The sequence below is a fragment of the Solea senegalensis genome, linkage group LG9, assembly GCF_019176455.1.
Source record: "Solea senegalensis isolate Sse05_10M linkage group LG9, IFAPA_SoseM_1, whole genome shotgun sequence".
NCBI classification, from domain to species: domain Eukaryota; kingdom Metazoa; phylum Chordata; class Actinopteri; order Pleuronectiformes; family Soleidae; genus Solea; species Solea senegalensis.
The window spans coordinates 22519994-22545658 of NC_058029.1; positions in this window are offsets into that span (position 1 = coordinate 22519994).

Sequence of the window (25665 nt, forward strand, 5' to 3'; positions counted from 1 at the left end):
TATTGACTATGTGTCCCTCTATATTGTGTCAAAATAAAGACGCAATGCAGTGTTGCTTTCTGGGAGGGGGGGGATTGTTGTATTCCATTTTCTGTGGCCATTGGGTATGTTAATTATCCAGTGACAATTGTACTCTGCAACTCCTCTCTAACATCTCTCTCACACAAATTTCAGATTTAATTGTCATCGTCATTCCCTTCATCTTCCCACAGTCCAGACACATGCAGATTAGGATTAGCCTCTCACCCAGTGTCAGATGGGATTGGCTCCAGCTCCCTTCACAATGCTCCAATTATAAGAGATGATCGATAATGAATAGTTACTGACATGAGCAACTTTTTGAAGTAAGAGCCTAATTGTTTTATCAGGCTGTTATTATTCTCAGTGAATTGTAACATGAATGACACACAGCTAATGCCTGCAAATGCACAACCTTTGATATTTAAACAGAGAGAAAGGTGTATTTTAATTATGTTACTCGCAAACCATATGTATTGATTATTAACTTCTTTTTAAAATCAAATTGCATAAAATATGCAACTCTATTTGGCAGAACAGATATTTCAAATTGATGCATTTGCTGGATTAATCTAAGGCATAAGGCATTTTGTATGAAATCATTTAAACTTCTGGCCAATGCTCTGACTCTGTGTGTGTGTGTACAAGAGAGGCATAAGAGCTCCTCCTGCGGTGGGTTAAATAGTTAGTGTATCGCTATTACAGAGGTTAACAATTATTTTCTCGCTTGAAATGAGGGGCACTGACCCAAGTATGAGGCCACTTAACACCCATAATAAGATGATAATTGCCCACTGATGATGGTCTTGCCACTCTTGTCATCCCTCCAAATGATCACGTTATTGTTCTAGATTATCTTTGCGTTACATTTATCACTTCCGAAATAAAGCGCTTGGAGATTTACACGTACACTGTGACGTGTATGTGAGCGATTATCAGTGGAGGAGGGGTGGCTGAGATGATAATAATTCTAATGATTTCTTCCTTCTCCATCCGGATATTTTTTTAACACTCAATGCCCCACTTCCTCACATGTGCGCTTCACTGGTGACTGTCGTAATTGCGTGTTCACGGGCTCGATTTCCCCCGAGGGGTTCCCTAAATTAAAAGAAGTCATCCCACTCCTCCCTCATCTCCCTTTCCTCCAGCACCCTGTTTTCTAGACACACACACACACACTTTATCTCTCCCCCCTTCTTGTGCTCTCTCGCTCTCTCTCGCTCTCTCTCTCTCTCCATCTCTCCCCCTCCCTCTCTCTCTCTCTCCCTCCCTCCCTCTCTCTCTTACAATCCAGCTCCAGGGATGCCATGCTTATTTGAATGGAACTTTCTTGTCTTTTTTCTTTTTCCTTTTCAAGCCGCGTGTCACTAATGAATAAATAAAACACACACAAGCAGTGGATTGACTTTCATGCATGGTTGCACTGGCTTTGATGAGACCCCCTTCCCTCCAATCTTATAGACAAGCAGCCGAGGACAGTCATTCTCTGCTCTGTTAGGCTACTGTTAAACATTTGTTCCATATGCAGATGATGCACATTTAGAATTTTCTGACGAAGGACATTGAGATTTGAATCCAGTTTTATTCAAAATGCTTAATGATCACACACTTTAAATCGTTGATTGACAGCAAATCAACCTTTACCACTTTGAAAGGCTTTCTTGTTTCAACTGTGTAATCAAGATGAGCTACTTTAGAATTTCCGTGCCAACTAGGGTTGAGTACTACTGAGTACAGAGTCGTGTGAAGTCAATCTCTGCCAAATGTTGGTACCTGAAGGTGCACCTAAGTGAAGAGAGAGGCACAGCAGCTGCAGCTTCTTGTGCCAGAGGGAATCATGATCTGCTCTGCCTGTAAACTGTGACCTTCAGTGCAGCTTGGGTCTGAGAGAGAACAAACCAAGCCCCTGATTTCCCCCTTTGCTCTCTCTGTTTTTGTACCCCCCAGTCAAAGCCTGTTGCAGTTACTGTAAACTGCTCTGAGATTCCCTAACACACGATTTTCCCTGATTACGGACAGGCACAGTAACCATTAATACACACATAGTTCTAAAACAAACAGACAAGCCAATGTGACAGAACCTGACCCAAATTGATTATTTCAAAATAGGCTGTTTGTCCTGGTATTTTGCGTAAGGCTCACCTGCTCTTAAATTCATAAATCAGTTGAGCAGTAGAACACACTTAAATCATAAATTTAAACATCCTGTGAACTACAGTGCAGTTTACCAGCTGACCAAAGACATTTGAACTTCTTTTTTCACAACTTTTTGAAGTTGCAGCCTTGAATCTATCTGTAGATGTATACATATTTGTACCATTTAGTTACGTTCAGTTTTACAAGGTTGTAAAAACAAGCCTGAGAAGCCAAGAGGTATGAGCCATGTTTTTCCATATGGTGAGGCATACAGCTGATTGGTTTGATGTATCAGTAGTTAACCCAAAGCCTTGGTATTTGTATCGGCAATGAGGTGGACCACACTTAAAGGAAAACGAAACCCCAATAAAACCCAAGTAGCCGTGGCCTTCGGTACGACATGTGCAGTTAAAGCCAGCAGTGTGTGCCCTCTCTAAACTGCCAAGGGCCTGGCATGCTGAGCAGGGCAGTGTGATTCTGGCACTAATTAGCCAGTAATGGCATCATAAATTATAGACAAATCAAGGTGGTGCATCGGACAGACGTTTTTAATGAAAAGTTGTAATGGGTCACTCCCGCAGGCCTGAGGGCTGAGACCTTCTTGCCTGCCAGGGTTATCCATCACATTGCTGCTAGCAACAGGATTGAATCCATTGACACGTAGTAACTTGGATAGTCTGGAAACTGGAGTCTTCATTTTTTTCACCACCACTTTTTGATTTTGTCATTCAGTCTCTGGCAGTGCTTATATCTGATAGCAATCTTTTTCCTATTTAGCTTCTCGCATCACGTCTAAATAGATGCATATCCATAGCGCATCGTACACAGGCCCACACACCACACATGCATCAATTACACACTTGGTCTGCAGCCATAGATGATGGCGCTTGATTTTTCCTAGACAGAGGTGGCTCTCTTTCACCTAGAAATCTATGAGAAAAATGACAACGTCAATCCCTGGAATGGATGGTCAAATAAAATTGTTATGGGACTTATTGATGTTTCTTTTGTTGCTCAGTTTAAGACCCGACAGGGTTTTGGCCGCGGCTGCCAGATGAGTGCCTGAGAATCATTAGTGAAGCTGATTTGATTTACGTCCTGTGTAGATGAGGCCACCCAAATGATCTGCCTCTCCGTGGCCGTCATCAATCACAACCAACCAGAGGGCACAGCTAACATGCATGGGAAAGAGCGGGTGGCACACCAAAGAACCCACAGGGCTGTGTGTATATGTGGGCACATAATGTGTACTCTAAATGTCTGTGTAAAGTGTGTGGATTTAGTGGGTTTCATTATGTGTCTGGGTGACGGGGGGGTTTTATGTTTACATACTAGTTTGATACGTGTTTGCATTATTAAACTCATAGTTCAGGTTATTTGAACTTTGGTGACACACCAACTGGTTTTCTGGTTTCTGATGTCAGCTGACTTCAGAAACCATTCTGAGACATGGAGGCCTTTATTTTAGCTTTAACTTAACAAAAGGCTCACCGCTATGCCTGCTTAAGTCAGCAATAATTTAAGAATATCCTGTATTTGCCACTTTATCTCCCTGTTCTACAGCATCATGTTTGGAAACTGAAGTTTGTCAACCAAATACTCTTTTGGACCAAAGTTAATTAAGAAACTGCAGTAGACCAGGAGCTGCTGGTCTACCTCCTCAACGTGGGCGGAGTCATCACAGCACGGCTACATGAAACTGCCGTGACTTCATTTTACACACGACACACAAACTAGTGACTTGTAAAGGAGTTGTTTTCTGTGTACTGAATCATTAGAATCAGTTAATTAAAAAGATTTGTTCACTGAATCGTTCAGTGCTTCCTGCATGACTGGAGCATAGACGCCGTCTGACACGGTCACTGAACTGAAATACAGCGGAAGGAGCATTTCAGGGGCTTTCAGCAGTGCTGTCACTAAATACACCCAGACCCCTCTTTCAAATATTTAGATTTTAGACATTTCCTTGCTAAATGTTGGAGATTAATTTACGTTATCAGAATTTTTAAGTCTTTTTAAGTGATCTACAGTGCGGCATTGTTCAGTTTCAGTCAGATTCTTGCGACGGACGTTGTGCTCAAGACTCTTCCAGTGACGACACTGGCCAATCAGTGGCTGGCAGTGTGACGACGTCACGTATAGTATCGGCTCAGCTCGCTTCGAACCTCGTCAGAGTAGTTAGTAAAAAAAGTAGCTGGTACTATCACTAATAGGAAAGCAAAAAAGCCGTGCTGAGTTGCGTCGTGTCATGCCATGCCGGGCTGTGTGTAGTGGAAAAGCACCTAAGTCTGTGCCACTTGGGTTAACCCAGAAAAGAACAAGTGTTGTGATGTAAAATCTGTGAATTTCTCTAGCAGTTTACAAATCAAAGCACACATTTTATTCATTTCCATTCAGCCAGGGCTGTCTAAAGTTGAGAAAATCTAGAAAACATTCTCAACATTTGGTTGACCTCAGCAGGTGTACAATGTATGAGGTGAGCCTTTTGCTAAATGGCTAAAATCAAAACCATGTGTCAGGCAGGTACATAATGACAGCAGTGTGATGATACCATGCGCTGTGATGTCAGCACTGACTATCTATCAGTACCTCATAAATGATCCCTTTAAGGGAGTGCAGTATTGTTATTGGCAAATTCTTATCAATTATCACAAACTAATTAGTATTGATAAAGTGATCAATGTGAATTAATAAATACAGGGTCAAACCAATAACCTAGTAAATGCAGTTCAAATGTGTGCTCACACATTAATGTCCATATCTGACGGCACTGACAGTAACAATCCAGCTGTTATTACAGGAAGTTTGTGCACATTAATGGATGCTTGTGCTGCATGTTTCTACCAATACAAGTCTGTCAATTTAAAATTTTGTCCAGTGAGTAAAATTCCACTCTTACCTGATCAGTTTTGACCCGAGGCAAAAGAGATGGTCCAAATTCCCCTGCTGTTCAAGAGATGAGCTGCTTGGGATCAATCAAGATATGCTCGGGCCTCATCAAACCTTCCCTTGAAAGTACTTACCTTCTTTCACTTTCAGTAGTCTGTGTGTTAATGTAGAGTATGCTGTGTGTTTATGGGCTGCGTGTTATATATTGATGTTATTATTATTATTGTTTATACAGGTGTATTCTCAAATTAGATATGGGTTTGGACAGCACTGTTTACTCTGGCGTGGTTCCTCTCTGTTCTCCGTACATCGCGTGCTGGTACTTCTTCTCCACACTCGGCTTAACCTGTGTTTTTTTTTTACTGTCATGCTGTGATCGCTCTTCTGGGTCACCTCCGTCTCTCAACAGAATTCCAATCTGTGTCCTCACAGGAAAACATGACTCTAACAAGCCTTGCTGGTGAATTTGATGTTTGAAACTGCAAAGGTGACTTTATGCAACTATGGCTCAACAAGAGAGAGTGCAGCTCTCTCACACAGAGACTCGGTTCGACTGTGACAAGACATTTGATATTTAACCAAGTCTGACTATTCAGAGTTAACATTACGGATATCATCATACTTTAATTATGAAGGTTAATATAATATTAATATATAATATTAATATTGAAGGTATCACAAAACACAAAACTGGAGGCGTTGCAATAATACATTTGCAGATCCATGCTCTAGAGCTGAAACAATGACTTGATTAATCAATTATTAATCGATCACTAAATGAATCGTCAACTATTTTGATAATTAATTAATTAATCGGTTTGAAGCTTTTTTCATTATTAAAACATGATTTCTGATTGTTTTAGTTTTTAAATGGGAATATTTTCTGGGTTTTTTTGCTACGTAAAACAAGGAAATCATTAAAAAACTGAATCATTTTGATTTGTGGACAAAAGACATTTGAGAACATCGTCATTTCCGGGTTTGACAAATACTGATCAACATATTTTAACGTTTTTGTTTTGCTATTGTTTCAATTATTTGTGCATCTGTCCTTTTTAAAGCAGGAGAGAAAATCTGTTTTATTTTTAACTCAATATTTTATTAAAAAAAAAGGGGCATCTCACACGTGTCTGGTGGGGGTGTGTACCTGGGGGTGGAGGCGACACCACTGAGTCAATCGGCCCTGGGAGCAGGTACGACAGGGATGTTGAGCTTTGGTGGGGGGTTTGGGACGAGCGGATCATGGGATGCGGACTGGGCCAGACTAGAGCCAGGTGCAAGAGATCTTAATCACTTTCTGTTGTGCACTTAAAATGACCTGAAAATTCAAGGTATTACCCTGTTTTGTTTAAATGTCTTTGAGAAGCATGTTGATTCTTTTTCTTTACTAGACATACATGTTGTACAGCTGTGTCAATGACTTGTCGACTCAACTTCGACTTTATTGACAGAGAAATCCATCTGAAAAAAAAAATGCCCTATGACACACTGTAAATTGCACATAACTGCTCAGCCTAAAAATATCAGGATATGGATTTCAGGGCCATATGGTCCAGTACTAGTGTGCTTGTGAATGTATTGTTTTGTGCATGTGTCCACAAAGTGGAAAACTACTGAGAAATGGTTGACTTTCTGTTTGAGGGCTCATGATTGACAGCCAACTTCAGCTTCTATGGGAGAATATTGTTGCTGCTGCTGGCAGGAATTCATGGCACCTTGTTCACTAACAGAGATTTGGCACAGGTTCCACTTCACAGAGGTGCACAATTCATGCTGTTGCACTGTTGCATCAGCAATAATCTCTTAAAACCAACAGAGACGGGGAAAGGGATCAACGTTTTCATAAATCGCAATGTCTACATCCAAACCTCCTCCCATTGCAGCCACCTCCGCGCTAAAACACCATGGCACTTGTATTATTGGAACATGCATTCACAAATATCCCTGTGTGATATGCTAATGAAACACTAATCCTTTATAGTGTAGGTTCAGAATCCTGTGATTGCATTGGATTTGTGCGGAATATTGAATTAGATATGCAGCATCAAATCCTGAATTTATGACTCAAATGTGGGCCTATTAGTTTTGTTTTTACTAATGCACCAGGGTAATAGTGATCATCTTTAAACAATGAGTAAAAAAATTAAGCCAGAAAGAGCTCACATTATGTGGCTTATATTAGAATCCAAAATATCATGCGTGAAAGAAAGAAATATAGACTTGTATTGTGTGCACTTGTGTGCATGTGTTTGTGTGTGTCTGCTTGTTTGCAGGGGTGAAGGCCAAATTAGCCAGGTTGTATAAGCAATTATTGGGGCACACTATGTACCTAAGCATCCTAATAGCTATGTAGAGGAGGCATTATTCAATTAGAATGGCGGTTTGCTGTAGCGAGGAACAGAGCACTGGTGACAGCGGCGGTGTCTTCTCCTTATGAAACAACCTATTTAAGCTAAATCAACTCCCACTTAAGAGCGGCGGTAATAAGCACACGCTGATGCTCACCGGCCCGCAGGGGCCCATCCGTCATGCTGTAATACGGAATCAGAATGAGTGATAACACCTAGTCGTGTTACAGCGCCTTAGCTGCTGCCGCAGGAACACGTGCAGGCGCACACACACACACACACACACCTGCAGACACATACGAGCACACTTTGCAATACTGCTGGATGGCTCTGCTTATTTCTCTCTCCCACCCACCTCCTGCACCACCAACTTGCATATGTAGAGGGAAATTGTGTTTCTATGGATTTGCAAGTATGACTCTCTCTGTCTGTCTCTCTCTTTCTTTTAAACTTTTTACTATTGTCCACGTGTGAGCACACTCAACTGTGTGTTGGTTGAGTATGTGTGGATGCAAGTCCAATACAATACACAATGTGTGTGTGTATAAATATTGGTAGTATTTGTTGTTACTGACTGTAAAGTACTTGATTTATCGATCGTCCTCTGTCATAGAATTCTGAAAGAAGACCAGCAATGAGTTTTCACAGCCCGAGCTGTTTTTAGGTAGCCCCAAATTTTAAATTCACAATTATTAAAACAAATCCTCACACTTTAGAAGCAGAAACTTGGTGAGCAAATGACTCTTCAACTTTGTTTTGCGATTAGTTTTCTGTGGAGTGACATGCATGATGTCCTAATTACTCCCAGGCCATATTTTAAATTCAGAACTGTTCAGTTATGTTTGTCTTAAGTTAACACTGCACATGCATGAAAAGAGCTCAATGATTCTATTAGTGTACTGTAAATCTAGTTCTTTATCTGTGGAAAATAATATTGGTGATCAATGCATTGTAATTATGTCATTATTTTTTGCACCAAAGTGTGTAAATGTTTTACACACGCACATTTACTCGTCTTCACCACAGACCCATATAGAAGTTATTACAACGATGCTCACCAACAAATACAAACATACAGGAAAAACATGTAGGGTATTTTCCCCGAGTTGAATTATGGATAGATCAATGAGCAGATGAAAACAACAACAAAACATCCAGTGAGTGATGAAAACAGAGGAGGGGAAAACACTCAATAAGCGGCATGCTTGAAATGTTTCAGAAGCCTGCTTTCTTGGGCATCTTTCTTTCTTTTTTGTATCTTGTTTGTTTTTCTCCTCCATTTATCCCTCTCTCTCACTCTCTCTCTCTTGCTCATCAGTGTGGTTGTTCATCGGTAATGACTCCCACTGTGGCAGGGCCCCTTTAAGGTTGAGGTCCCCCTCCCACCCCCAGTACCATTCTCTATGCATTATTCATGGGTTTACAATCAAATGAGGGAACATCGGTTGGTAGCAGGAGACATGGTGCATGGCTCTTCCTCCCCAAAAGTCCCCCGAGGTGCTCCAGTCTGGTACCCCCCATCACCCACTCCCCCGAACCCCCACCCTGACCCCGCCTGCCACCTCCCACTCACCCCTCCTGACATGGTGACACGTTTTTTTTTGATTGAGGTTTGGGTCCAGACACGTTGACTCCATCTTGCCCTTCCCTGGGGTTGTTGGCAGTCACAGTGGTCAGTATTGACCTCTGTTGCTCTCTGGGGTTCCCAGCACTTCCTCTTCCTCTCCACGGGGATCCGCCCCAAAGTCTGGCATCTTTTTGGAGGGTGATAAGGACCTGGTGGGTTTGTTGTCTTTACTTTTGATACCTTTTTCACGTCAAGAGGTGACACTTGGATAAAATATGAAAATGTAATTAAAAATGTTTTTTAAAACCAGAGCTTTCCATACTCCCAGAACAAATTATACTTCCTTTAATACCTTCAAGGCAGTTTTGCATTTCTGCATGTGTGTACATGCTAAAATATGAACAATGAATCGAAACTGTATCAAAATTACAGGTGGCACAATATTTTATAAAGCCAAAATGTGTGTCAAATGACCATTTTACATTAAATATTGTCCTGACCTGTACACATCATATTCTTCAGACTGTACAAAACATCTTTGTTACTCACAGATCTGCACAATTATCACACAGTAATCATTGTATTGCTTGATATTGTGAATCATATCGCAATCACAATTTCAGTTCAAGTAGATATTTAGTCTGTGTAAGGTCCATGCAGACCAACACAGAAATGGACAGATAATATTTATGCCCCGCAGATCCTAGTGAACCTCTGTGCACATGCAGCACTGGTCTAAACTGTCACTGGTGCCCTGTGGTATTGGGCAAACATTCATTTTTGACTCTTTGAAACCAAGTCCAACGCTGATGCATAATTCATTGGATTAACTCTCTCACACCTGACATTACCCTTTCAGACACTGTAAGGATGGACCATGATGCAAAATGATCTCCTGTAGTCGTCCATTCACTTCACCAGTCAGGCTGATCACTTGGACAATGATTGAACTGAAAAACACTAGTGCAAGTGAATGCATCTGCTGCAGCTGATGATTTAAATAGTGTTGTTGAATGCCTGCACGATGCATAGCTGCAGGATGTTCTTGCCCTTACGAGCATAGGTACAGGACAGCAACTTCAGGAGCTGTGTCAGAATCCATCTATGTCATGACTCTGCAGTTTCCTGGACCCAGATGTGTTGTATTAATAATACAAAAAAAAAAATGGTGAAATGGTGCAATGAAAAGGAAAAGAGGGAACAAGCAGGTGAAAGTAGACTGTATTGAAACTTAATCGTTGTTTCCTTGTTTCCACACAGATGATGCCAGATTAATGGCTAAAAAAACAAAACAAAATATAAATATTTGATGCTACTAGGTTTGCTCAGCATGTCCGATTCCTTAAATTGACATCTGTCCTTAAACCGGTCATATTTTAAACAACAAAAATGACTTCTTGTGTTCTTCAACACTTGTGGCACAGTAAGAACTGTCAAGATTAGAGTACTGAAGAGAAAGAGTGAAAAAGAGAAAATTCCATCAATGCCGTGCCTGTAGTAATAGTTGAATGAAGAGGAAGATTACAGATTAACATATTAAATGCCAAGATAGGCCCACCTGGTGTGTGACGCAGCACAGCCAGTGGAAACGGAAATGTGTCTTAACAAGGTCTCTTGTGAGTCATTTTACTCTGATCACTCTGGTACACCCGTTTGCTGCTTCTTTTATTACAAGCTTTATATGTGCAGGATTAAACCCTGCAATCATGTTGGTAATTGAAATGGAAGGTTACGATATTGTTCATTTCTTAGAGCCATGCAGTCTCACTCACAGTCGGCTTGAGTTTGCCACTCTCCCTCACTACCTTGGTGAATAACCCAAACACTGCAGCCAGTGGCTTCTTTTCCGAGCCAGCCCATAAATATGCCATTATGGTCCTCTTATTATCCTCATTATTGGGGTGGATGGAGATGCGTCTGCGTCTATCATGGCCCTCTAATGTGGGTCTAATGGTTCTGACCTGTATGGGACACAGGTGGTCCCCAGAAAAGCCTTGATTGGGTTCATTTATTAAGCTGCTGTGGCGCCAGAGAAGGTCCAGTTAGTCATTTGTGTGTGGGGCAGGTTCCAATCCTGAGGATGATGATGGGCTGGAGCCCCCCCCCCGCTCAGCCCCCCTTGTTTCACCCCATAGCTCCAGCTTTGTTCTTTCCTAATGGCTCAATTAAATGGGTTAATTTGGAATGGGAACCCTCTTCAAATCTGTGATTATCACCTAGCCCCTTTACCCTGTCGCATCACCACCAGCACACACACACACACACCAACCCCACATTTATTATTCATCGCAATCAAATAAGTGAGGTGGTTGACGAAAGTTGCTTTTCTCACTCTCTCACTTTCTTACCTCCCTCGTTCTCTCTACCTCCATCCCCACCACGCGCCTCTGCTACTCTTCTCCACTCGTCACCTCTTCTCTCCCAGGAAAGAATTGCCTTTATTGCGACAAACACTCTGTGGAGCCCTTGGCTCTCGGCAGCCCCAAACAGTCATTGATGCAGGCAGCCGGGGAAGAAGGCAGCCAAGCAGCCAGGCAGCCCTCCCCGTCAGGAAAATGAGCAATTCTCTCATTGTAATAATGCGCCTCTGTCATCTTCCCATTATCGGCATGATAAAAGATGAAATATTCAGGGAGGCTGGCCTCCTAACCTGATCTGAGCGCGATATTGGGCCTGTGGAAAATGAGTTTTATCAGCTTTAATATACTCCTTGGCAGACTGACCCTTGAAATTAAACATTATTACAGAGCGGATATTTAAAAAACCGGGGCCACAAATTACATCAAAATGAAAATATTAAGGAACATTACGAATATATCAAGTGGCGCTTCTCTCCCTCTCTTCTCACGCTCGCACACCGGCTCTCCTCATCCTGACACCCCCTTGCTCATCCAGCAGCACCCGCCGCACCATTTCACCCCCCCTCAACCGTCTCAGATGAGCATGGTTGGGGATACAGCAGGCGACGTTGTAAGTGTCACTGTTGTTCTGTGTGTGTGTGTGTGTGTGTGTCTGCTGTGGGCTGGCAGAGAAATAATAACAATGCTGCCTGTCCCACCAGCCTCATACGTCTGCATAAACTAATTAGACTTCGACGTTCTCATCACCTTCTTTATTGAGAGTGGAGCTGAGAACACTGGCATGAAGTGTGCAGTGTGTGTTCCTACACTTGTGTGTAACTTGCACATTCCAGAGTAGTGGTGGGCCTTAAATGCTGTATATGTGTACACACTTGTGTTTGTAGTATTGAGGGAAGTTTTTGTTTTTTAACAGGTTTGTCACATAAATTGTCCTTATTGAAAATAACTCTCGAGGTATTTTACTTGGATATTTAAGACGCGTCAAGGCATCTCTGGACCGCCAACGTAACAAATAATGTACAATTATGCTCATGGAATACGATGGAGAAACCAGTTGAAAGTGGGTTCCTCTAATCACTTTAAAAGTAAAAAATCCCGCAAACCTATTTGTCCCCTAAAATGGGGGAAAGTGATGTTGGTTCTGTGAAGTGTCTGGTGATTTGTCACTTTGTGATGGGGGATATGAGAAATGCAATAAAAGGCGGAGGAGAGATGTGATTTGAATAGATTTCAGAGGAAGTCAGTCCTTGGGGGAGTTGGATGAGTAAGCAGTGTCCCCGAGGACCGAATTAAAACTTTACTTTTGGTCACGGCGCCCCCCCCCCCCTCCCCATAGTGCTCTTTCGCTTATCGCCACCATGTGTGACTGTGTGCATGCATGGGCTAAATTGTATGTGTGTTGGCGTATGAGCATGTATGTGTCGGACTTCTCTGTTTCCCGCCTGTGTGTGCGTTTCCACCCGTGTATGTGTGTCCCACGCAAATGGAGCGCCCTCCTCTGCCCCTCGCCCTCAGGTTATGGGGGGATACACACAGCTCCCTCTGCCAGGCTCAGATGAGTATTCACAGCAGCACGCCCCTCTCCCTTAGCCCAGCACAGGGGAGCTTTGCATATTGAGACTGTGTATGTATCTAACTGTGTGTGTGTGTGCATGCATGTGTGCAGAAGCCTCTCTCCCCTGCCCAGAAATGAACAGGGGGTCCAGTTGAATCCATGCACATGCATTTTTATTATTCCACTGGTGATTCAGCTGGCTCGGTTGGTCCAAAATAGTTGCATGCATGTGTGAACGGCACAGTGCCTCACCATGAATTGATGTGTGTGCTACTGCTTACAATTTACTGTGTGTACACTGTGTAAATACTCAAAGCTCCCATTGACAATGGTGGGGGTTAATCGTGTATGTTTGTAGCGGAGACAGCAGTAAACAACACATGTCAACTGTCACATAACATCATGAGTGTTGTGTCTAGTTGAACTCATGATGCCTGAATGTTGTGCTATGCTGAGGCACGAGACCGCTATCTGATCAGGTCAAGCAAGAAAAAATAAAGGGCATAATAAGAGAAGGAGGGGGGGCAAATGCAGAATAGAAGGAATAGACACCACAGGAGTTGGTTGCCAGAAGGGGGGAAAACAGCAGAGGGAAAATGGCTTTCTCCATCCTTTCCTCCATTCTACCCTCCCTGTTTTTGCTCTCTATCTCTCCCCCCTTTTTCTTTTCTCCCTCACTCTCTGCCACTTGATTCATTATGCTGATATACACAGTATTTGCTTCCTGAGTGAGCCCCCCTGCTCTCCCACCCTCCTGGAATGTACACACTGCTGAATTCACACACACACACACACACACACACACACACACACACACACACCAACAGTAAGGTAGTGGTGCCATAAATATAGCAACCGACACAGCCTAGCATCTGAGCAAGGTCAGCCGCGGCCCAGGATGACAGTGCCGTGGGCACTGCACGGAGCTCTTGTTAGAAATGCACACAGATAGCTCATTAGGATGGGCCCCCGAGGCCCCCAAACATACATGTACACACAAACATATACAAACATTGATCCATTTACTGTTTAATTGCAAAGTAACTGTGTACGAACATGGGTTGCTCTCTGCTCCCCTCATCAGTTATAGCTTTATTCCATGTACGATGATGTCTACTGGTAGCTGCAGGAGCACACCATAAATATGTTCAAGGTAACTGTTAGTCATGCATATACAGTGTGTGTGTGTGTGTGTTTGTGTTTGTGTGTATATAGAGGATGATTCGATATGTATCCAGATGCATGTCGTACAATATTTACAATTGTGCAAAAGGACATAATTCAGTACACATTGATACATTCAGTGCAACAAGTCTTGGTTTAATGCAGATGCATTAGAATAAGCCAAATTCATCACTGCTTACATTTAGATATTTCATATATAATCAGATTCCGATGCATTTCATTTTCAAAAAATCTTGAGTATGAAATGTATGAACAAACATTTTTAACATTGTCAATATAAAATGAAATCTGTCTGACACGCACATGCCCATGTGCCTCATGTTGACAGTCATGGGAGAACATGAAAAAACAAACTAAAATGAGCATTAGCTGCTCTTAACACAACATTACAATTTATTTATTTTACATAGCCCATCAAACAAAATGAATATTACCATGTTATTAATGGCACAAATTAGAACCAAAGTAAGTGTAAAGGAAGATGGAGGAGAAAATACTACAAATATTATTGAACACAGTTGTGTGTGTCGGCGCAGTGAGCGCGCTTTTCAGGTAATATATCAAAATAAAACTGTATTTCAAAGACATTGATTTTCTCATTTTGCACTGTCTTAAGTGCCTCGGCCAAATCATTTCACCTTGAAAAGCAGGCTAACATGACAGTAACATAAATATTAAACATTATATACACATACTTTGTCAGTGTCAAAGGATGATAATAAGCATTTCGTCAGAAACGGTGGTGTTTACGTGAACACGAGACAGAGCTGTCTGTCTTCACTTCTGTTGTTGTAGAGTGACACGAGGGAAAAAAAGCATGAGAAAACTCACTCACAGTGATGTGTTCGGTCAGAGTGGTTCAACTGGACGAGATGTAAATGTCCACTGTGAAGCTTTAAATGAACTCTGTGAGGGTAAAAGTTTGAGTAGTGTGCATCAGTGTGATGAACTGCAAGCATTTACAATGCTGAGTGTTTGTGTTCGGTGAGGATAGTAGAGGGCAGGTGTGTGTGTGTACATAGTAGAGGTACTTGGCTCATGCTCTGGACACGCCTGAGAGACTCTGTGAGTGTTGCCCTCCTCCCTCCTTCACGCCAGCCTCAGACACACGCTGGGACACACACTACTAGTTTTTCACTCTCCTTTATCCAGTTTTTTTCTGTCTCATTCTTTCTTTTCTCTCACGGATAATACAAGTTTTTTTGTTCGCCGACAGTTTGCTTTCATACTCAAATATAAAGCTGTTGTGCCTCCACATCATGGCTATTGCTATCTTGCTTTAATATGTAGAGTAATGGCTCTCTGTCGTCTGAAACGCCTCTGACCGTCCCTTCGTTCGGTGTCCTTTCCACTTTGACCCTGTTATATAAAATAGATAAATGCTGTACTGATTTTCTTCTGTACCAACCTCCACCTCTGTGCACCCCATCTTTGGACCCCTCCTCTTCCTCCTCTCGGCCTCCTGCCCGGCCTGGGGTGTTGTCAGTCTGGCAGGCCTAGGGGCCCGTCAGGTGACCAGTGGGCTGTGACGGGCAGCAGCTCTGCGTCCCTCTCCCTGCAGTCTGGCGCCCGCTGGGGTCTTGTTCGGGTGCACAGTTTGCCAAAGTGACCTCACTCCAACTGAGTAAAAAGAGAATATATATATATATATATATATATCTACTGGACATCACTGAAATCAAATGAACCTTATTGATAGAACTTTATTTTGTTATATTTTTTACACATTCAGTCAGCCCACTATTTTTTTTTTTAGTGGTGAAGACCAAAATAAAGGGGAAAAACTGTTTATTACAATGTTTAATGTTCTTGAAACATGCTGGTTATTTTCATAATCAACCTTTTCATGACATTAGTTCACTGATTATGGGAATTTGTGTATCTATTGATTTTAAAGAAATGGGAAATTAAAAGACATTTTTGATTCAGCATTTCTAAGAGAAGAATTAAATATTGAATTTACAAAGTCACTTTTCTTGTGCATAATTTGCATCAGGAATATAATATAATAAATTCAATGTCAGGATGATTTGCTTTCTTTCTGCCCACTGTTAGCGATCTCGGCACACACTGGAAATCTTGTCTTAGAAGAGCTCCTCAGTCATTTGCAGTCATCATCATCTTGAGACACTTCTGTACTCATCTTAATTTTGAGGACTTTCCAGGCAACATTCAGCTGCTCTTGCAGCAGATGAGGGGGGGGAGGTGGTAATTATTTGTGTGCGCCAGCAAAGATCCAGGTGCGTTACACAAACAATTTCACTGCAACCATCTCTGGTGGCAGAAACACAACATCGCAGTCTCTCCTGTGACCGAGCGTTGAGCTGTGCCTGCTGAGGCGAACCTCCCCCATGCATCCCTCTGAGGGTGATGCAGCGAGGTGACACCGTTAGGGAGGAGAGCTCTGGATATGTGAGTGTGTGTGTGTGTGTGTCTGCTTATCTACATTACATGTAATGTGTGCATCTGCTGTTGAGAGTGTGTTTTCACTCTCCCTTTTTTTATGGTGACTTCACACCCAGTTCAAGATTCCTTTCCTGTTTGTGTTTACAACACTGTTTGGTGTCCCACTGTATGTTTGCCTCCCAAACTGTGTTTGTGTGAGTCTGTGTGTAACAGGGTAACACACTGTGTTTTACTTCCAACCCCTACCTCCCCCCCATCCCCTCCATGCGCCCCGCCCTACCTCAGTCCCATGGAGATGCGTCGGGGTCAGGGAATATGGGGAGAGGAACACAGGGAGGCCGCACTCCACAACTTGAAAGGAATTCTAATGAACCAGCACAGTCGCACTGCCTATTCCCACGACAACAGGCCCCAAACAAATAGCTGCATTTGAAGTCCCCTCGTTTTATGACTTCGAAAATGCTGCATGTGAGTGTGTGTCTGTGTGTGTGTGTTTGTTTTTGTTTTGGAGGGTACAGTAAGTGTCTGTTTTATGTGTTTGTGTTTGTGTGCGCTTGTTTGCACAAGTGTCTACCTCCACATTTCTTTCTATGAAATTTGCCCTGGAACTGAATGACTTTAATGTCTACACCAGAGGCTCTAATTATTGTCTGTTATGACCAAAGACAGACTTTTTAAATTTGTAATTACCAGACTTGAATCTGTGTTTTTCCTTCACGTGTGATGAGAAGTTGCAGAGACCGCCACGCGATGTGAGGATAATTATAATGCAATCTTGAGCTAATTATTAAATCCAAGCAGCGGCTAATCATTGAAACATTATTGTTTTCTTAGGGCTAATAACAATAATTTTCTTATAACCCTTGGTAATACTCCCTTAAGTTTTTAAGTCCAATTCCAGGCACAATCACACAATATTGCAACAAACAAGTGCAACTTCTAAAATGAATGTAGATGTTTCTCAGCAGAATATAATAGAAAATATTGTCATGTTTTTCCTGCTGGATTTTAAAAGACCATTATAAGGATCTGAAAACATTAATGACTTTAATTTAATGGGGTAAAAGCAGGTTTAAATAGTCTGTTTTGGCATTTTGGCAGTGTGGTGCACATTTTGCTAACGTTGAATCTCACATTAAGACTTTAAATCATGTTACTTTCTGCTATAAACCCATCCTGCGTGAGGGAGAATTTAAACGATACTCAATCGTTTAGTAGACGCAGGGGATTTTCAAAGTTTTTTTTATTACCTCAGCATTTCCAATAGAGAAAAGGAAAATCTGATTTATGCCATTCTAACTTCAGTCTTAGGCCCTGGAAAGACCTTTATTTTATATTTCATGTATAATACTTCCATAAAAAAACCCACCCTTTCACACCTTACATACATATGATATGATTATGATCCAGGATACACAACACAGCACTGTCCTTCTTTTTAATTCACACAAGAACACACACTTTTTAAAAGGAAAGTGAAGAAACAGATGACTAGGGTGGCGACCAGTTAGGTGTCTGCATAAATTTTAATATCAGAAACCCCCTAAACCCCCCCCCAGCCTTTTCCGACCCCCTCTGTGCATGTGTGTGTTTCTCTTTGACAACCTCAGGATGCATGTACAACGGCGCCTATGAACCGAGATGTCTTTTATTTTTCAGTCCAGTGCCTTTGCATCAACTGAGCGTGGCGTGGCGCGGGTGGCTGCCTGGTTTGGTTGGCTGCCTGCTTTGGCTGGCAGGGGCCCCGGCTTGTCTGTCTGTACCGCGTGTTGTTTCGCCTGCTCTGCGCAGACGGCACGGGTGAGAATGTCACTCCACAAACGCAGCATGAGTTGAGCTGTGTAAACAGTAAATAATAAACAAGTGCTCTAATACATTATTGAGAGAATCACTTTAGGCAACTGGGACAGCATGAAATGCATAACCCCCTCTGAACCCCCCCCTCCCTCCTCCCTCTCTATGTGTCTCTCTTCAAACTTGTGTTCTTTATGTTTTGGATTGGTGTTGCCACAGCACAGCATTTGCCTCTTTAAGTTTTTAATTTTCTTCTAAAATAACTTTGGACTTCTGCTCTCTGTTTTTTGAGATCACAATGGGCAAATATTGCTGCCATAATAATGCCTTTTTTTTTTGTATAACGTAATTAGTCTGCAGATTATGTTTTGATGTTTTTACACTAGCCTTTTACCAATTATCAATTTTCTAGAGACTACTTGTGAGGTCTGATTTTTCTTCCTCTTCTACAAACAATCAACTCAACCATTTCTATAACAATATTTAATAAAAAAGAGAGGAAAGCAGTAAACCAATGTAATACATGCAATACATACATGAGTCTCAATAAAAACTGGGATCATCACACATTGACTAACTGTTCTGAGAGTCGTGGCTTTCTCATTCATATAACATTGAGAACAGCTTATCATTCATCCTGCATGTTCACCAAAAAGCTCTAACCTGCTTAAATGCCCATCATAATGCCGAACTAACAAACCCTTTATAGAAGTGCATATGCAAATGTTTTGGTTTTTTTTCTTTTCTTTCACCAATAGAATGTTTGCTTATATTGTGTGGACATAAAACAGCACCTGAATCTACCTGCTTTAGAGCATGTAGTAAATCGAATATCCTCCTCCAGTGGCTTATTGAGCAGAATAATTACATTGCACATATTGAATTCCACTAATGCTCCAAAGGTAGGTCTTATTTAATACCACAACTCCCCGAGGGTGCGGAGCATGATTTGGAGCACACATCTCTTCACTGTACCTAATGCTCCAGATAGAGTTGTACATAAGAAATATGTCCAGAGTCATTCCAATAGTAAACTTGGCAGAATTGTTCTGGGCTATACCCGGGAATAGAGTCATTATTTTTGTGAATATGTCTGCGGTGGTTTAAACCACAGTGATTATTTTGCCTACAGCATGTCGTATATTTATATGGTGACTCTTTAGCTGTTCATTTTCCAGCCATAAACCATTCATGCTTTTTAGTGAAATGATTAAGGTGTTTATAAATCTGCAAGAATTCCAACTCATTATGTACATTTATGTAAACAGCTGCCTCAATTAATGATCGTGTGTGATGTAAGTCATAGGGTTATGGCTTCTAGTAATCCTTGAATGAAACCAGAAGAGATTAGGGGTGGGGATGTCTAATTTTCATGAAGGAACAATCAACATGTTTAGCTGTAGGGCTTTTAAATCATATCTATGGGTTTGGGGGGTGGTAGTACTTACAATAGCCTGAAGATGGCAGCCAAAACCTAGTTAGCTGCCATGTGAATTTACGGGCTCATTTTCCAAATATTACTTCATAGGTCAAATGTATCTTCTGTGGAAGAATCATGTTTTACCTGCATGTGTTCTTATCACTTAAAATACAGCAGTCAGAGTGGAAAGAAGACAAATTTAAGTGTTGTTACCTTTAAGTGAGATGCATTTTCCGTGTTCTTCAACAAAAGGGAGGTTAAGCATGATGGATCACATTCAGAAAACACAGTGTAGTAGTTGCCACAACCAAAATAGGAGAGAGAAAATTTGTATGATTGGGCAGAAAATAAATTGCGAGTGTCTGCTGTTTTATCAACACTTTGGAGAGTGAAAATGTAAAAACCTGTGAGAGGGTAACGGCTTAAAACATGAAAATGGTCCGTGTGCATTAACTAAAAAAGGCAAAAAGTTATGCTAATTTGAAATTAAATAAAGTGTGAATTTGTCTTCAATTAAAACGATAAAAAAAAAAAACTGCAACAAATGTTACTGATGCAGGTTTATTTGCTCCCAGATGGATTTTTCGCACTCTTGCGGTCTCACTTTTCCGAGTTGAGTTTTGGTGATGAGAGCATCAGCAAACCATTTTGTGTGTGTGTGCGTGTGTGCGTGTATGTGTGCGTGCGTGCGTGTGTGTGTGGGTGCGTGTGTGTGTGTTTGTGTGGGAGTTAGGAACCCTCCAGCTTCTTCCTTCACTGGCTGCTTATCCCTCCATTCTATGCTGAGACAATGGAGAAGAGAAGAGGAAACAATGGGATGTTTGGGTGGACAAGTGTGCGTGTGTGTGTGTGTGTGGGGTCCTGTGTTGGACACATACATGCACACACGCACACACGCAGACACACATGCACACAGACGGACAGAGGTTTGCAAGGAGAGAAAGGTCATATAGGTCAGCGATCAGGCTCTCTTCATCTGTGCGTGTCTTTTGGCGTGCAATGCCATGATTGCATGGATCTGTGTACAATGCATACTCACAAACACACGTGCACGTACACACACACGCACACTCACTCCACATTATGGCCAGTCTGGGTCATGCCTGTCCCTTCACAGTCCACTGCGTCATTATTGATGGTTTGAATTGATACCCCAACAATGAATGTGCATTGTCATGTGTTTTGTGTGCTAGTGTTTATGTACGTGTCTACATGTGCACTGTGTGTGTGTGTGTGTGTGCGCGCTTGCATGAAGGTGTGACCATTATGGGATTAGTCACTACTCTTAAAGATACCAGGGAAATCCAGGGCCCACACTTCTCTCTTTCTTTCTTTCGTTCTCTATACGCTCACTCACACACTCACACACACACACACACACACACACACACACACACAGACACCAACTGATGGTATTTTGCACACATGCACACACAGACACAATAGGAGCTGGGTGAGGAGCCGAGGAATGGGGCCCCCGTGGGAGGGGCCTCCTCCTGCTACAAATCAATATATGAGAAGCCATGCAAGTATAACAGAATCATTACTCTCATAGGGCTTAGGAGGGTACAATACACAATATGGTTTGTGTGTGTGTGTGCGTGTGCGTGCTCTGACACCTGTTGTGTTCATTCTGCTGGTGTCGTGATTTTAATTATTATTTCTTTAAAGGGCAACTTTCTTTGATTAAGTGGAGAGGATTGTCATTTAGCGTGAGCTTCACTTGTTCAGCCTGTGTAGTGTCTCCTCTCACAGAGCTGAATGCAATAACGAAACAGCACACGTCTAAGTATGCGGCGTAAAAACAGTGTTCAGAACTGTAGGCTCACTGTGAGGAGCAGCAACAAGCTACTGCTGCCTGAACCTGTGTCTTAACAAGACTTTTGTTTTCTCTCTAGTCCTGATTGCTGCCACAATCTTCCCCTCCAGCCCACCTCTTTCTACGGCCTCACACATCAATGACAACTTCCTTTCATCTGCCCGTGTGCAGCCTCACATTCACGATGTATTTACAAGGCCTGAAATGAACAGAGCAATTATTATCAGTCATGCTAATTCTGCAGATAATGATCAAAAGCATGAGTCCTGTTCTTCTCTCTTTTCCCTCGCTCCCTCTCTGCCTGCTCTGGGGAGCTAACAGCGGTGACAAACCTCCCCCTTTATTATTTCATGGCCTGTTTAAAGATTTAGCGAGGCCCACAAACCACTACTTTTAATGACCAATTAACAGGAGCAAAGCTCTCTTCGGAGCACCGCGGCCTCGTGCAGGATTTGCTAGAGTAAACAGTAGTGCGCTGTGGTGGAGGTGGTGGTAGAGGGGGCGTAAGTCTCGTTACTGGCTCACCGTGCTAACTCGCACACGTACAAACAGCTATGCGCGCGCACACACACACACAGACAGACACACACACTCTGCTTCACTCCTTATTAAAACCTGGAGGAGCAGCAGTGCTAACCAAAACCTTGAGCAAGAGAGAGAGGGAGTCAGTCAGCAAGAGTCAGAGTAAAGAGTCCCGCTCCCACTGGGTATGTTTTTTTGGGGCTTTTTTTTTTGCAGAGGGAGGGGTTGAAATCTAAAATGATGCTCGCTGCAAAGTCAGCCCTGCTCAATCTGATTGGAGAGGCAACGAAATAGTGTTGAAGAGAGAGTAAATGAGTAGAGGCTGCATCATTAGCATTGCTCAATAATGTAGCTGGGGGGTAGGACAGCACCACCCAAGGCCACAAGCTTTCTGAGCGGCTAATTTGGACCAGTCTTGTTTATGGGTATAGCGAGCAGGCCCCTCAAGATGACTGTCAAGCTGCGCCTCGCTCCCCAAACTAAACAAACACATATGAATACACCACTCCTTGATGAAATCCACAACATGCATGAGTGATCAAGCATAGACCAAAACACCACTGCAACTTCTCAGCAGTTGAGGTTTGAAGTGCGAATACTGCCATTTTGGACCTAATCTGTGGGGCTACAGTTGATTGTGCATAGGAATGAGTTTCTCCATCTGGGGTGTAATTGAATTCATCCTTAATACAACGGATTCATTGATTGACAGATAACATTTCTTAGTCTGTTAATAGTGAAAGTCAGTTTTAAATACAGAAGATTTGCAGAAATTGTTGGAGCATCCACTGTGAATACGTTTCGTTTTAAATGAATTGACATTTTGTAGACCAAATTATTCATTTGAACAATAAGAAAAAAATGGGACACTTTTTGATTATTGGAGGATAATACACCATTCTTTTCACCTAGTGTAATCTATTTATTCTTCTTTGTCTCTATCCTAATCACTGTCTGTCGTTTTTGATAATCATTATTTCCCCAATTGTGCAGTATATTTATTTAAACATAAAAACTAATACAAGGATATATTATGAAACGGAGACGTCCTCTGTTCTGCATGTGGCTGCTCGTTCCTTTGTTCTAAACGGACCTACATAATAACATGTAGCATTTTACCTTTTCCTAATTACACATTAGTATTGTGTGCATATGTAAACCTGTAAATACATGCACTGCACAGCACACGTGGAGAGGGGTTATTGTGTTTTTTGGGGGGGGACATCAGACAACGTGGTTAATAAGACGACGTGATGATTGTATTTGTTTCCCATTTGTCTCTCATCGTTTCCATTGAAGATGCACGGCGGTAATTAAACCACTCAGTGAAAGTGAGACAGGCGAGTCGTGGGTCTCGCTGCACAGCAGCTTCATGAGATGAGAACAGAGGCACGAGAATGACAAGAGCTTGGTAGAACAATACAAGGAATTGGAAATCCTCTCATCAGGAATATCCTGTTGTGACATAGACAAAATAGACAAAAAGATTAGAGGAGAATAATACCACATCACACTGATGCCAAAGGGTTTTACATAACATAATGACAATTGTTAGTGCATATAAATATTATGCAATGCATAAAAGCCCAGACAGGCGTTTGTTAGGTGAAAAGACAGATAAGAGAGAGAAGAATGCATGGAAACAAGCCAAATAATTATGTAGTGATGGATTCTTAATAATAGCTAGCTGGCCCGGTTGACTGTGAGGTTGTGCATCATGTTGTGAAACGAGACACAGGATGTGTGTATTTTCAAAGCAACAACCTGCTCCAAAGTCGTATCGGCTCATTTTCTCTCCTGAATGTGTCTTTTCCGTTCATTTAGATAAGTTTGTTCTGCAGCTAAGGGGAACAAATGCATACAAATCTATATGTAAATACACAAAACCTTTTACCATTATTGTCACCATTAAACACGTTGATTTTGTTTTACAATACGGACGGTTCGCCCATGGGTCCAACAGGAAAGCAACATATCCTCATGTTAAAGAAAAGGTTGAATCGAGATCGATTTGATTTTTTGTTCAAAATTGTCAACGACAAATTGGATCTTTAAAGTCTTGTGCAGCAGGGTTTTTTTTTTTTACTACTTTTAATACTATTTTATAATAATTTTATTTCAAATTCTGTCTTTCTATCACAGTCAGATATCATAATAACATAATCAATGATCGTTGGATGTAGCTGGTCTGTCACAGCTACGTTTGGAACACGGGACTCTGATTTCAAATCCTTACCAGATAAGCTAACGGGGATGAAATATGTATTAGACCAATTCTCTGTTTGACTCCGTCCCGCACCTTAAATAATACGTTAGAAAACCTGCTGCTGGCTAGACAAAATCTGACTATGATTGTCCTGGGGGTCGGACTTTGGACATGTCTGGTCTAGTGTGTAAGAAAATGCAGAGATTGAAGATAAAATACTAATCCTATATTATTATTTTTTTTTTATATGTGAACAATTCTATGAGTTGTTTTCATCATTACCCAGAATGTACCTTTTATATTTTATCGGCTGCCAAAATGAGGCCACCATTTTGGACCACCTTGTTTTTACAGTAGCCCACCGTGGACAAGCTCTTCTGAGTATCGGTGCTAACTGAAGACTACATAGACTTTCCAACACACTTGAACATTTTACACGCTGTACCTTTTAAAGTACAAGTGGCAGCTCAAAAGGAAAGGCGTCCAAGGTACTGTGATGTATTAAAAACATTTTTGTCTACGTCACAGTGCTTCAGATACCTTTTTTTTGGAGGTCACTTAAACCTTATGGACTCTCCCATAATATCACATAGACAGTCATTAATGTAAATTTTGAACAGACAACTGCTTTTATCCTTTGATGAGCACACAATTTCTACTCTTACTCTGTGACCCAATGCATTACTCTCCTTTTTTCCTCATAGTTTAAGTTATGTTTCTGTTAAAATACAGTGTACATGTACAGTATAATTCCATCTCCAAACCAGGATCCTTCTGGTCATCCTTCACCTCACCTCTCAGGAGGTTCAAGAGAAGGACAAAGACCTTCTTTCAGGCTCTCTTGGATTCCCTTCTTTAGTCTACCTTCTTTCCCCTTTCCTCTCTCTGTAGCCCAATGAACCCCAGCAACAAATCAATGGCCAGGGATAAACACAAATCCCCCACAGAGGTGACTTATAGAAAACAATTTGAACCTGCGCACCTCGCATAGGCGGCCCTGCACAGCCTTTTAACTGTATGGGTCTAACCTCAAACCTCCTCTGTCTGGCAGTCGATTGAAATTAGATTCCCAGGTAGATTCGGGTGGGGGCTGTGTGTGTGGGGGTGAGTGTCAGGAGAGGAGCCATTCTACGTTAGAGGAATATTCGGTTGTATAAACACAGCCAGCGAATGTTAACGTTATTACATTTCAGAGGAAGCTGCACTTTGTTTTAAGATGTGAGACACTGATTCTATGATTGACGATACAGATTTCCTGCATCTTTTGCTAAATTGCCGGATAATTAATGAACATATATGTGGATGTGGTGCGTGTACACTTGTGTGTTGGGGGAGTTCAATGTCATTATTGATCTTGGTCTGGTTAATATATCCTGTGTTTGAAATGAGCAAAATAACATGTGCAAAACTCCACCACACAGTTTTTAGTATTTTAGTAAG